Consider the following 15,042-nt stretch of genomic DNA (forward strand, 5'->3'; position numbering starts at 1 on the left):
ATATTGACTTCGCTGACTCTTCTCCCGCCTTCAAGAGGCCTTATATTTTCCTACTGGCGTACCAGTCAGCGAAGCGTCGCATGTGCAGCGCTTGTGTGAAGCGACCTTGACTTGGAGCTAGATACAGTGTACAAACAAACCAAGTAAAGAAAGGCACATTCTTCCATTCACAAACGTGTCCTGGCTTCGTTTCAACTAAGCGAACGAATTGCGACCAAGCAATTTTTTTTAACCTCCTTGATTGCGACGACCCGCCGGCGGCCGGCGGACGAAACGCTGGGCCGACTGACTCGGTCGGCCGGGGAGCCGTGCAGTAGCGCAGCCGTGGCGCAGCCAATTGCCAGCTCATCCCCTCCTGACGTCACACGAAAACGCCACAGAAAATGGGCGAGCGTAAAGAGAGGAGGACAGCGTTTTCGAATTAGTTTTTCGACTAAATGAAATCGCGTAAACGCGCCCAGAGTGGTCGAAACATGGCCTGGGGACTCCGGACTACAATTTGCGCTAGTAATCCCGCAATGTTTACATATCACTTCAGTGTCCCTTTAAAAGAAAAGACGGGTGCGTTCGATTTGTGTTCTGTGTTCTACGAAGTGCACATGGTTGGGCATTGTTTTTGTACGTAGATATAATCCAGCAAAGAGTGTCTACAGTACGGTCATTGTGTTGCAACAGTTTTTTATGGATGCATTTTGTTGGTGTGAACATGATTTCTCGAAAGTGTATGCAGGTTAAAGGGCGGGTCAACGCTTTCTTTCAGAGTTTGCGTTAACTCGCCCGAAATGCAGGGCTTGAAGCCTACGTGTGCGTGCTTTCTTTTAACATATAGATTCCCAATTATTGTCTCTGAACTGAAACGAATTTTTTTAATGTCTAAAGAATATTCCTGTCTCGAGGTGAGCCCAAGAAATAAGTATACATTGAGTGGAACTTTCAAGTTCTTTTCTTCTCCCGCCGAGGTGTGCGCGAAAAAAAAAATCTGTGTGGGGACTAGAACTTTCGAAGTTCTTCTTTCGTAATCAAGTATTGTGTACCTAAATGTGTATTCATGGCTGTAACGTTTGCGCAACTTTAGACGGAGACCGATACAAAAAGGGACTCGAAGACCTGTACCTGTCACCGTTTAAAGTTGCGCAAAAGTTACAGCCATGAATTCAGAATACCAACTAGCCCGCCTAACCGTGTTATTGTAAATGTGTATGTAGCACGTTTTTTCCCTATTGTACAATATTGTATGCCTAAATTTGCATATGTCATATTTTTGCTTAGTCCAATACTGTGTACATAAAATGTATGTGCATTGGGCTGCTGAGGACGAGGTCGCGGGTTCGATTCCCGGCCGCGGCGGCCGCTTTTCTGATGGAGGCGAAAAGCAAAAACGCCCGTGTGTACGAGATTTCGGCGCACGATAAAGATCCCCAGGTGGTCAAAATTAATCCGGAGCCCTCCACTACGGCGCGCCTCATCGCCTGCGTTGCGTCGGCGCGTTAAACCCCACAATCAATCAAATCAAAATGTATGTGCAATATATGGGTGTAGTACATGTGTTTTCATGACTTCGAATCAAAGACGTCCTCATATGAATTTTGAATAAATGCATAGCAAAAATAATGTTTGTGTAACACTACAATTATTATCTCCACAAAGACAACAATTCCACACCAGAAAACGTACTATTACCTACATGTTTTCTTCGTTCAATTATTAAACACGTTACTGCACACATAACAAACGATGGGCTGCGGCCATTTCGAGTCATCGGCGGCGCTCGTCCAACTTTCGCGCCTGGTGCCATTGCCGAGCGGCCCATGAGGCAGCGACCGGCGGCAGACGCGAAAGTTGGGCGAGCGTCGCTTTCAGTGGCCGGGCGCGGCGGCACGGCCTGGCCACGGCCAGGTCAGCTGGTATACCCCCCAGGTAACCGATAATTGCGCCACTGGCGCCAATTTGTCCCCTGGTGCTTGGTAGGCCACACTGTCTAACTAAAAGACAACAAAAAAATTACTGATGCTGCTATAGCAACGCTTTCGTTGATGCGCGAGGAGGAAACGCCGTGCCGCTTATCGTCTGCTATGGTCTGAGCGAGCGCGCCTGTCTTTGTGTGCCGCGTGAACAAACACCGCTTGCATTTTGCTTTTCAGATAGGGTTGCTGCTGCACATCTTGTTTTCGACAGCTTTCAGTTGCTAATTTGCTTGGACTCTCAGCACGTGCAGAAAACATTTGTTTGGATATATTTCTTAGCTGAATACGCGTGAGGCAGCACGCCCTGAAGCGTGGAATTTTGTTTGGGGCAGAAAAAGTAGTAGGCGGGAAATGTGCTTTATTCACTGATTTTATTAGCAACGTATGACAAGTGAAGTTCAATACATGCCACAAAAGCACATATATGTGTGTCTAGTATAGTAAGTACAAATGTCCGCATTCTCTGTCGGTTACACAAACATAACAGAAATCTTCGTACAATTCGTCGTATACAGAAAATTGCTGCAGAGGTCCCCGCGTTCATTTGCTGTACACAATAGAATTCTACAGAAACGATGTTTCATAAAAACACGCGTTTGTGAATAATAAAATTATTATTACGTGAGATGACCAGCTCATTTCGCCACCATTAACAACCGCTCCATATTCTTATTCTCGCAAACTTGCTAGCCCAAAAAACCCTTTATTGCTCGCGAATTTTCTGCGCAATTTCGCCATACGTCACACTTGGTAAATGGAACAAATACCACCATGGATATCAATAAACACGTAAAAGCGAAACAAATATTGAGAGTGCAAACAAGGTACAAAAAATGTGTCCTAGCACAGGTTGAAAAGCGAAGCGCCGCTCGGCCGTCGCGCAGGTAACTCGAACTTCTCGTAACACGGAATGCCAGCGGTCAGCTGCCACGTAAATAATTTGTGGGCTTCTTTCGTGCTAATAAGCATTCAGAGAAACTGATCGTCGGAACGCTCTAAAGCCAAACCAGTTCGTCGAAGAAGCATTTAGGCACATTAGGCGAACATAATTTGCAAGCTTTTCTCTGTTGGAAAGAAAATGAAGAGCAACCACTCACCAAACCGATACCGAAGCGAAATTTCCGTCTGCGTGTCCGCTGGCATCAATCGGCTCATGAGAAACTGTCGACAAGTAGCTTCACATGCTTACAACAGTACGGACAAAAGCGTTGTACCAAACAAAAAGAAATTTACTGTAAAGCAACAGCAGAAGACGTTTCGGTCCGCACGGCAGCTTTTTTGATAAGGATAGCGCTTGCTTCTTCATAACTTTCTGCTGACCTGCATGCCGTCCGCTGGGAAGCCGAAAATTTTCGCTGTATTATTCCTTCCTGAGTTGTCGCACCGCACAGCATCGAAGCACGCGTTGTGTCCTTTTCTCAGTTTCTCTGACATTTTGAGCCCGTTCGTACTCGCAGACAACAAAATTTTCATCTTCAAGGCATACTACAAAACATCTACACGTGTACACAGTGAAAGCGGTAGGAGCAGACGGACAGGATGGCAGCAGAAGAGATAAGAGCGAAAGCGCCGCCCGTCGGCGAAACGAATGAAGCGACTAAATAAATAAATAGGGTGCCAAAAAACTAAACAGCCAAGTACACATTTTATTTCCACACACAATGGAATCACTTTACTTTATTGCTGGGTATGTTGAAAAAATAAAGCCACATATGCAAAGTTGCTGAATTTTCGCTTGGCTACCAGCGTCATGGCGGCACTTAATTTTGCGATACCGAAACTAGCCGAAGTTTCCGGCCCCTGGCCTGGCTGCCGCGGGATAAATGACGTCAGCAGCGTCCGCGACGTCAGCAAACGCCCTTTCCCCCCTCGCCACTCGTTGCCATGGCGATTAATGCAACGTTTCTCAGAGGCCACGTACTACTAGGGGAGGATTTGGCGCTGCTGGCGCGAATTACGTGGGACCACGGTGGATGCGAGAGAGGCCGCCCCGTGGTTTCGTCGCCATGTTAGAAGTGCGCTAGATCACGGGAACCCTTGAAAACGGCTGTCGACCCGAACGCGCGCAGTTCGCGGGCAACTGAGCCGTCTTTTGAGACAGGGCAGCCTGGATGTAGTGTAGTTTTGGCAGTGAGGAAGGAGAACGGGAACGCGCTTCGGGCTTCGCGTACTGAGGCTGTCGCTGAAAGCGCGAGTGGCGACGAGGTAGTGACTGTAGGAAACTACAAGGTATCTAAAGAGCTCGTCGTGCCCATTTCACTCCCATCTGATGCTCCCGACGATAGGCCAACATCGGCTGAGCTAGTTGAGGTTCCGGTGTCGCCTGTGGCTGAACCGAAGTCTGGAACCGACCAGCCTAGAGGAGAGAACGCAAACGCGTTCCGGCGTTTGCTTGCCGAACGCGTTCGTAAAAAGGCGAGCAACGAGGAGGTAGCAAAAATAAAGCATGTGAGCAGTTGCGGTTTCGTATGCGTGCATCAACGGGCTTCATTGTCATCAAAGTAAACTTCGCACAGTGTTCTATAAGTGTAGACCCTTATGTTTGCGTAGTACAGCAAACACCAAAAAAGACATCCCCCTCGCGAGGGGCACGATCAAATGCACAGCATTTCCGAGGGGGTGCGCCGGCAAGTCGTATCTCTCGATCGCGGGACCCGTGTCGCCATCTTTAGGAGGCGCGGGACAACTTGTGGCGCTTTCGAAACAAACGAGAAATCTGTGTCGGTTTCGTGGCTCGGTCGGTAGTGCGCCGGACACCTTGCGTTCCGCCCGCGGCGTCATGGGTTCGAAACCGGGCGCCGGAAACTGTTATTTCTTCCTGGCTGCGGACTACGACAAGACGCGCATGCGGACTACGACAAGGCGTGCATGCGGACTACGACAAGGCACGCCAACGCCGCGTGACATTGTGAGTTACTAAAATGCTATGCATTTAAAACTTCAGCGCGTAATTGTGGCGCGGGTTTCAGTGCGAGCAAAGCCGTGAGCTCGCATCGCGCCGAGGGAACGCCGCCTAGAAGCAGTGCGCGCATAACGTATGAACGGGGGAAAATCCCGGTCGCTCCTCCGCGCGCTCGACCTTTGTCGAACAAGACGACCGGTGCCATTTCACGCGGTCACAGCAGCGTTGAGAGAACGGCTGTACCTAAAGTGCGGTACAAGAAGGGGAAAAGCTCAGGACATTGACGAGAGCTCGGATCGTAGCTCTCAGCGCGAGAAGTGGCCTGTAGACGCCTGACTTTCTCAATTTCTTTGTTTTCCCTGAAACAGGTTTCGCCCTTTACGATTACGTTTTTTTTTTTTTTTGTGTGTGTGGGACATTTCCAATCACGCGAAATGTCACCTTTCAAGTTTGTGCACTTGTCTAGAGTACTGCTGGGCTAAAAATATAACTAGTGTAGTTATTAGCGAATTTTTTTCGCAACTAAAAGCCTGGTAGATTTTCAGTGTGGATTTGTCTTCGCACTTGCCGACGATGCGGTTGTGTCTTGCTGTGTTGTTCTGTTGCTTGCCTGACCAATCCAGAGACGTTCTTGGGGAGCCACTTCTCGTCCAGTGATCGGCCCTGTGAAGCTCCAGCACGGTGTCGTACAGCCCAGGCCTGGAGGCGAGCGTCTGCTGAGCACTTCACTTCGAAAGCATCCCTCCGGACAACGGTTGAAGACCCTTATCCATCGGGATCTCGGACCCCCGGCAGAGAAGCTGTTACGAATCGGCCAACGCCACGTGTTTAGCTGTTACGAATCGGCCAACGCCACGTGTTCTCCCGCATCAGCCGCCACGTGTTTTCCTGCATCAGCTTCCACGTGCGAAGCCACGACGTTCGCCACACCCTTCAGGCACCTGCGCGTCGGTGAGTCACGCCTCGACATACCCGGCTCAGACGCTATCGGCGCGATCAACCTTCGATAGCGCGACCCCGGCACTTTTCAAGGACACTCTCTCCCCTCTCTCGGACGCCACGTGGGGCGAACCCATGAATGACTTGCGAACTATGGAAAGAGCGTGTGTGTGTCTGTGATGTTCGTGGCGTGTTACTCTTGGGGGCGTTTTTTTTTTTTGTATAAATAGAAGCAGCACAAACGCTGAAATTCATTCCTGTCTGAGCAGCGAATCCATGCGGTCGCTCTGCTCGAGTCCTGTGTTGTAACATCGCCCGTCAGGGCATTGTATGTTTTTTTGGCTTCGGCTCACCTCTCGCTGTGAAGTAAACAGTTACGTTATCCTACTGCTCTGGACTTCTTCACGGCTGCAACAGCGGCTGGCCGCTCGCATCATACACGCTACCCGTCGTATGTTGGAGGCCACGGAGAACGGATCGGGTGCCCCCGCTCGGTCGCAACACCATGGAGGAAAAAAAAGCTTAGGAGAGGCCCTGACGTCACACCCAGCGCAGTCGGAAACACCATTTTTGTAAGTCGAATGGCGGACTCTTTTTTTTTTTTCTCTCTCGGTGCACCTTCTCCGCCTCCTCCGTCCTGTATCGCCTCTCTTGTCGTCTGCATCTGCCAGCGCCGAGCCGGCGGAAATCAGCTGATAGGCAGGTAGAAGGCCGTTTTGCAGCGCGTGACCGTGAACCTAAACGTGCGGTTACACCGTTACACGGCCTTCAGTGTGGCCGAAGCAGTTTTGCGGAGCGGCTCGCTCTAACAATGCCGCAATGCTCGGTGCCAGGCTGCAAGTCGCGATCGGTACCCAAGGAATTGGCCGTCACTTTCCGCCGGTTAGTGCATCATTCCGCTGACAAGTATTGCTGTACATTGGTGTGAATTCATCCTTTGTTTGCAATCGCCGCCGTTTATAGGTTCCCAAGCGATGGAGAACGCCGCAAACAGTGGGCGAACGCCGTGCGGCTACCGGACGGAAAGTGCCCGCGTTTGCGTTGCAGTTTCACTGGCAATCCCAGAGATGACTGGTCAATTAAACGGCCGTTCTATATATATAGGTAAGCAGCACTTCATGCAGATTTCAAGCTAAAAAATTGTGGAATGTTTTTACCGTTGTTCGCGTGCCTTCGATAGAATTTTTTGCGAAGGAGGAGGAGGAGGCGAAACGTTTTATCGAGCAAAAAAAAAAAGGAGGGTGGGTGGCGTCAATAAACTTTTTTTCGCCAAGTTTCAACTTGTCTCAGTGTCAATAAATCCAAGGTGATATCAGTTGAAAACGTTCATGCACTAACCTTGCAGTCTGAAGCGTTGAAAAGCGAAATCCAGAGCGAGACCACAAAAAGATCCAGATCCAGCACTCTTCCAGCCAACAGACGGACACCTACTAAGGTAATAGGACGATGGAATTATATCAACTGGGAATCTACCTTGTAGCAATTGCAAAGGCACTGCCGCGCATTGCCGGCCTAGCAAACTACATGCAGCGGCGATAACCAAAAAATTGAGTTGCGAATCGTTCGGTTGCAAGTCGCCTACGTACTGCACACCGTGTATCACTTCCCGAAAATCTACCTGACGGGTGTCCGCGCGTACGACGGGACGGCGCGTTCACGAACTTCAATAGGCGCGTCGTGATCGCGACCGGAACAAAAGCTTGACGCGGTACAAGGTGCACTTGCAAGTAGAAATTAAATGACATATTCACATCGGCGCAGCTGTCGCAACTCGCAGCATCCTTTTCGAGTTCCGCAAGACCACAGCGCAGCAAAGCGAAGCAGCAGTCTTCGCTATCGGACGACAAGGCAGGCGCTGCCTTTTCTTAGAGTTCCTGTATATAGCTCCCGCAGGCTGCGGGAGCTATATACAGGAACTGTACCTTTTCTTCATGACTGGCGGACGGCGGGCGGGCCGTGGCTAGGACGCCGTTGCTAACGCGACTTCCAATGGCCGCGAAAACACGTGACTTCCTCCACACTTTTGCCAATGCGCGGGGATAGCTGGGGGCCTCTCCTAAGCTTTTTTTTTTCCTCCGTGGTTTTGACGATCGCACACAACGCGCAGAACCAAAGGACTGAGTTTCACGTATACATTTTATTCGTCTCGAAAACAATCCAGAAATGTGTTTCGAACACACGCGGCGTAACGACTGCACTAAAATGCGGTCTTTTGCCTCCAGCCTGTCGTAATCATCGCACTCACTTCACGCGATTTGCGGGGTCGACCAGCATGTCACTTCACTCTGGCGCAAACCCAGAAGGCTTTTAACAGCACACACTGAGTTGAGTCGCCGCTAGTGATTACTAATTTCGAACGTAGCAAGCACATTTCACCCACAGGAGCGCATCGTCGCCTTTCACCGTGAAGCGAACTCGTCCACAGCACACATACAGCATCCGACGCCGGCCTGCAGGAGCTTTGTTCGGGTAGTCAGCGATGCCACGTTAGTTTCGCTCACCACGATAGCAAAGTACAAACAACCGGAGCTATTTAAGGATGCAGGAGCAAAAAACTTCTTCTATAAGACGCAAACTGCTGCACACAGATGAAAGAAAACGTTCAGGTGCTCCGCTCCACCTGCCGCCATGTTGTTAACACAGGGACACGCAAGGTCGGTATCGTACGCACGCTATTTTGCTGAAATAGCGCGCGCTCGTTTTACGGCCGCTAAACGCAAAACCAACTTTGGGTGCTGCGCATGCGCAGTTCCACCGACGCGAGGGAATAGCGAGCGGTAACACTTTGCGTAAGGCTGAAAACGCTATACTAAAACTCTCTATTACCATGTGCCCGCCACGCTAACGCACGGCTCGCCAGCCGTGTGTTTGAAGCACAATCTGTGGGCACCGCTGCATGCTTGCTGTGGGCGACTCGCCTGCGTCCTGTTGAACGTTACCACTGCATTTGTGGACCGTTTTATACTGACGCCCAAGGGTAAAACAGGTCAGCGATGATAGCAAACTGCCCCTTTTTTCGTCAACGAGCACGGACCGCAGCATATTGACGCATCAGTTACCAACAACAAAAGGCCCCCGTTCGGCAACGTTTCCATTCGGTAACGTCTTGGTCTTGGCTGGATGGTTGCCAGACAAGCGGTGCGCTCTACGCTAAAAGAACGAAGGCGAGGCAATGAGTGTCATTACCCAAACACCTGCCGTACTGTTTCCTCAAACGTTTTTTCTTCTTTAATATATTTTACTGCTTCCTTACAAAACGACAAATTAATAAATGTTTGCAATTTCACGGGTTACATTTGATGAAATAACAAAACCCACCTAAAGCTTACGCACTGCCGTGGGTTATCGAAACAAGCAACGATCTCACTGTTCCTACCTGCATTCTCGGCGATCAGGGTTATAAATACTTTGTCGCCGTTTCAATATTTAGTTGTGGCTTGTGATCATGCGGACATGTGAAAAGTGCACTATATGCTGTGTTGTATACGTGTATTATGCCTGCGATGTTGTGTGTTGCGTGTATTGTGCGTTGGCAAGCCGAACAACTCTGTTTCGTAGGGTCAGGGACGGAGGTTTGCGACTAGCACACTTGTTTGTACGTCAAATTGTAAACCGTTTCTTGTTTCTCCGCGATGTTAAGGATCCAACGTTAAGAACTATCTGCCAATTGCGCTTGGGCAGAGCGTTACCGGAGCGTTACCGGGCAGAGCGTTACGTCCAATGTTATACCTGGCGGCCTACATGGTTTTATGAGAGAAGTTGTACTGTCCGATTTTCTTGGCTGTTCGATTTTCTTGGGAATACTTGTGTCAAGTAAACAGGCCAATTGCCTGTTGTGTCAAGTAAACAGAAAACAGGAAAAAGTTATATAAAGACGTGTGTGATGTAGTCCTCCATGAACCAATGTACCGGTTGATTTATAGAGTAGGTAGGGGTAAAGATGTGCTTAAAAGAGTTAGGCGTATGCAGGTACCCCCTAGCGTAAAGTCTTTTTTCTTCAAACTGCATACTCCATGGAACCCTCTCTGTTAAGACGTGGATGGCAGAAAAAGACTTGTCGTTCCATGGGGAATTGACTGTATAATATGCAAATAAGCTGAAACTATTGAGCATGTATTCATCGATTGTTGGGATGCTGTGTTCCTGTGGGATGTGCTCCAACGAACTCTGAAAAAGGATCTGCCTGTGGATGCCCAAGGCATACGGTACTTGCCTGTTGAAAGCGAGGATGGTATGCCTTACGACCTGATCATGCCTGTTGGATTGAGCTCTATTTGGAAAGCAAGAATGGCCGCAAGGTACTCTGACATCGATGCGCGAAGCGCGAGACAGTATTTTAGAGAGGCAATGAGTGAATACGTGGAAAATCAAACATTTGTGTTGGATCCGCCCGAATGTTTGCAGACATGGAATCGTTGGTACACCTAAGGGACTTTTAAACACATGACGTCAACCAAAGTCAGGTTGATGGCTGCCTGTGAATGAATGTCTGTGTTCTGTATGTGCCAAAGCAGGCAATAAAGAAAGAAAAAAGTATTGTGCGTTGGCAGTGCCTTTAATGAAGTGTATGTCGCTGTGTTGTGCTATGGTTCTTCCCAATATGTGCCCGCCCACATGCGGCCTCCGTGATGTTGGTTATAATAATATACGTTATCCATAAAGGAAACGAAGGAAACCAAGGAAATGCCTTGACGTAAGTGCCCACTGATGATAGCTTAGTAGCTTGCCCCTCCCCACCCATACTTTTTTTTGCGTCATCTATCGGTCATTTTAAAACGTTTACGATTGCTTTACCTCGAGTACGCTAGAGGACGAGCATTGTCGAGGATGCGACAGCGACGGATACGTTTTTCGTGTTGCCTGCATTGCCTTTGCGCTGAGATTTACGATTGCAGACGATCCACGTTTTGATGCATCGGTTGTAGCAAGGTAAGACGACTAACAACTGGGTGTTCTCAAACGGCCCCATTGGATGCTTGTGATCTCGTGTGCGGTAAACGGCGGGGTTACGTGCCTTTCGGAAATAAAGGCGGCATTTTGAAAGCAATCGGTATGACTTCTACTGTGTTTACTGCGGCGCGTTCGCTCTGAACGCGTAGGCGGGGCGCGCAGCGAGACGAATGCAAGTCGCGCATATACGATTGGCGACATCGCTTGCTAACCGCAGTTCTGGTGCTCGGTAGGTAATTTCTTGGTTATTTTAGCGCATTTTAAGCGCACACAACCACAGTAACCTACGTATTTGTACTTCCTCGATCTTCAAACCGATCAGCTCGCTAGGCCTTTCTCGCATGACAAGCCTTGCTTGGGTGACGCTGCCAGGGAAGGAACGCTCCTCCATTAGCTCACAAAAGGGGGAAATCTTCCACTCCTAGGGGTAGAAACGCGCTCCTCCCTCTTAAAGGGAGAATCTTTCTACATCTTAGGGAGCTATATATGATACATTCTTGTTTCACCCTCAAGGGAGAAACTAGGGAGCCTACATACGCCGCGCCTTCGTCGTTTAGGGTGGCGACAGCAGAGTCCAAGGTTTCCTAACGGTGGCTGCGGCGGCCGCCAAACTTGACGGGCCGCCATATTATTCCCCAGGGCCCGCCCGACCCAGGGAGCCGGCATGCGCCGCGCCTATAGGGAGGCGCGGAACAGGCTATCTCTTGAACGACCTGCTTCGAAACGATCGTGCGTGGTTAGTGGTTATCGCCAAGCAGCTTTCCAAAAACTTCCTGCTGCTGGGAACAGTCGAGGTCGTGGGATCATTCGTTTAATGCGGCATTCACGTCCTTGGTAAAGGCTTGCCAATGCCTCCTTTGGAGGCGCTAGCTGTACGTAGAAGTGCGCGAATACGCGATTTTTCGTGCGTGGAGCTCGATGTGGCGCATAGCCGGTGTATCTTGTTTTTCACATGTAGAATCGTGCTACGGTGCAATTATTTTTCGCAGGTCAGTTCGGTGGCAAGCACGAAATATATCTCAGAATTATCTACTAATACATAAGCATTCTTCCGACGCTTGTTGCACGAACGTTTCATTTCCTTGGTGGCATTGAAGGAACACGTCTCTTTTAGGGGCGAAGCCCCTTATTGGCTCGGGCTGTGGCCGTCTCATGTCGTCGTCGATGTAGTCATGGCACTAAAACACCGGGACCCTTGTTTACGCCTTACGCTAAAGCGTAAAGGCCCGTTCACACTGCGACGAAAGCGACGTGAATTCTGTCGCTTTGTCGCGCGACGACAAGAATTGGTCCCGACCATTCGCCAAAAACGGTCGTCGCGCGACAAAGCGACGGAATTCCCGTCGCTTTCGTCGCTAGTGTGAACGGGCCTTAACGCGTACTAGGAAAACACACCAGGACACTCGTTTTCCAATGCCTCGCGCTAGAACGCGCTGCGCTTCAAACAAAGCTGTATCCCTCTACCCCCAACGGTTTCACCTCCGTGGCAAAAACGCCAAAGTGCCGAGGATACACTTGTACACCGCACGCTTCGCTTTTCCCCAGGTTTCACGTTAGTGGAAATGGCCGGGGATTTTATGTCGCCTTACTTCGCCGTCATTCTTAACCCGGAAAGGTTCTGTGTTTAGGTAATTGCACGATGACGCCTGATTAGAGAGACGGTAATTTCATTTTCAGTTTTTGACTTTTATATCATTTTTAAATTGTTTTGGCACTATTACCCTTTTATTTTTTATGCACTATTATTCAATTGAATATATGTTGACTTTTCAAATTACGCATTTTTGTGCAGATACAAGGCACTACATGTTATTAGGGTACCCCACAAATGCTATAGCATAGAAAATGTCGGTGTAGTAGTAAAGTTTCCGATACAAGAAAAATGGCCCGCACAGACTAAACCACTGTTGACTATAGAACCTCCCCAGCCTATGCTTGAATCGTTCTGCCCAAACTGGGCATCTTAACGTGCCCAATGTGTAATTTAACACGTTTACACACACTAACAAGAATATTGTTGAGGTGGCAACACAAAATATTACATCAATGGCTGAACATACACGTCATCATGCCTTGAAGCGTACTTTCATTACACGCATAAAGGAAGACAAACTTCACGTAAAATTCTTTTATTGCACTGCTTGCGTGACATGCAGATGCCCCCTTCTCGAACAACAGGCGTACATGGGAAATACAACAAAACACGCAAAGTAAATGCGTCCGTGCTAATAAAGGCATCGAATTTCGAGAAGTACTTTACGTAGCAGACTAATGCATGTAAAAGTGATATCACTCATTTGTGACTTTTTTCCAATGGAGCTGTTGAAAAAAAACTGAACACACAGGCAACGAGCAAGATTAAAGCCCAGATGGGCTACACAGGTGGACAATGCTGATGAGACAAACGCAGAGATAACTAATGAAGGAGAAAGCAAGTAGAGAAGAATACGGCTTGCTTCACTGATGACAGTTAGAAAGCATTTTACACGTCTGCATAAGCAGTACTTTGAGCAAGGATACATACATGAACCAAAATATTGGGGAAATAAATCGATAAGAAAATTCCCCAAGCCCCACTGGGTTAATTTAAATTACCCCACTGAAAATTACATGACATTAGTCGAGAACAAAAACACGTCGTGAGCAACTGACACAATGGAGAGCAACGTCTCGAGAGAAAGGTGCAATGTGAATGAAGGCACACCACTGTTCTTGGTTTTGAATGCCTTTTTCGGGCTGGTACTGAGGAACAGCAAAAGAAAATGTTAGCAGTAAAATATTTTACAGCTATTTTGAACACACTATAATGTAAATTATACAAATAAGGCATCAATTTTCCTTTATCATCATTGTACGGCAATGAAGTTGCATAGAGTCCTTAACAAAGGCAGTCCTAAATTATGATTGAACGTACCACCCAAGTCGTTCAAGTGTCCTCACATAAAAAAAATTGATCGCAGCTGCGTACGCTCTACGGTTCTTGCTGGCTGCTGAACTACTCCAAGTTTGCCGCAGCACAGGTTTTGCTTGCTGCCCCACTCTGTGTTCATGCTGCTGCCTGAGGTAAATCTTTAGTCTTGTTCGGACATATTTTTCGAGAAGCAGCTTCTCTACAGTAGGCTTGTGCAAACTGCAACATCCCAAGTGCATTTTTACATACTTCTGCAGGGCACTTAGAATGCTTGAAAATGGCTTTTTCACCTTCATGACTTCACCCATTTCAGCAAAAGTTTTGAAGTTTTCTTCACAATCCATCAAAATTGTCATTACAGACATGCTTGGCTGGATTTTTGGCAGCATTTTTCACGTACTCCTTCAACTGGATGAGGCTGCTGTATTTCCCTGGAGCACTGTCGGTCAGTACTGCTTTACAGCTTTTGCAGTTGTCTATAGATTTTAAAACAGACCTCAGAAGGAAACCACCGATGTAAGCTACGATGTCGCACTCTGCTTCCGTCAGTCCAATCACGAACAAGTTCTCTAACTCCTCAGCCTGCTGAATGGGGTCTTCCTCTAGCTTTTTTAAGCTTGGGTCAAGCAAGTCAGCCAGATGACTGCTGTCGTCAATGTTGTAGCTTGAAGTCTTAGGGGTGTGTACAAACTGGCTGACACAAACGGCCTTCAGTGCACATTTAACACCATACGCACTTGGAACTGGCTCCTTCAATCTCACAACTGAAAAAATATTTTCTAGGTAATCTTGTATCAACCTAGCAGTGAGGAGGTACAAGTACCCGCGCCTCGCCAGGAGCTCCTCTGACAGGCGCAGCACAACAGTTGTCGACACCAAAAGACCGGCCTGCGATGGCTTCCAGTGTGCAGTTGCTCCCATGTTCATCCGAGTGAATGTAGCACATGCGAGCTGCAATGTCCCAACTGCTTCCTGGTGCTTTGCGCGGTCAAAATGACTTAAAGCAACGATGGGGTGTCGTGATGACATCAAAGTGTACCACTTAGTGACAAGGTAAAAAAACCAGGCAATTGCTTCAGCTTCCGGCTTCAAGATTTTGAGCTTGATTAGATAGCGAATGGCAGGAGGTGCTTCACGGAACAACTGCACTGCGATGTTTACTTTCATTTTTGCGAAATGTCCATCGCTGTCATGAATGTCCGACAGCTTGTTAGCGATTTTGAGGTCATTTTTTTTATCATTTTCGAGAACAGCCTCAACATGTTCAAGGGTAACAGTTTTTCCTGGGATGCAATGCTCCTCTGTGGTCTCCTTCCCAAGGGTAAAACTTTCTGAGCGGAGAAGCTGCCCACGTATGTTTTTCAAAACGTGAGCAG

General features: G+C 48.3%; 1 pseudogene; it reads right to left on the reverse strand.

Annotated features, from left to right (window-relative positions):
* Positions 1-13,312: 13,312 nt before the first annotated feature.
* LOC144167543 (uncharacterized) lies at positions 13,313-14,833 on the reverse strand (annotated as a pseudogene).
* Between the last annotated feature and the right edge of the window lie 209 nt (positions 14,834-15,042).

Source organism: Haemaphysalis longicornis, unplaced genomic scaffold (assembly GCF_048455015.1).
Source record: "Haemaphysalis longicornis isolate Haplotype H1 unplaced genomic scaffold, Haemaphysalis longicornis Haplotype H1 scaffold_2, whole genome shotgun sequence".
NCBI lineage: Eukaryota > Metazoa > Arthropoda > Arachnida > Ixodida > Ixodidae > Haemaphysalis > Haemaphysalis longicornis.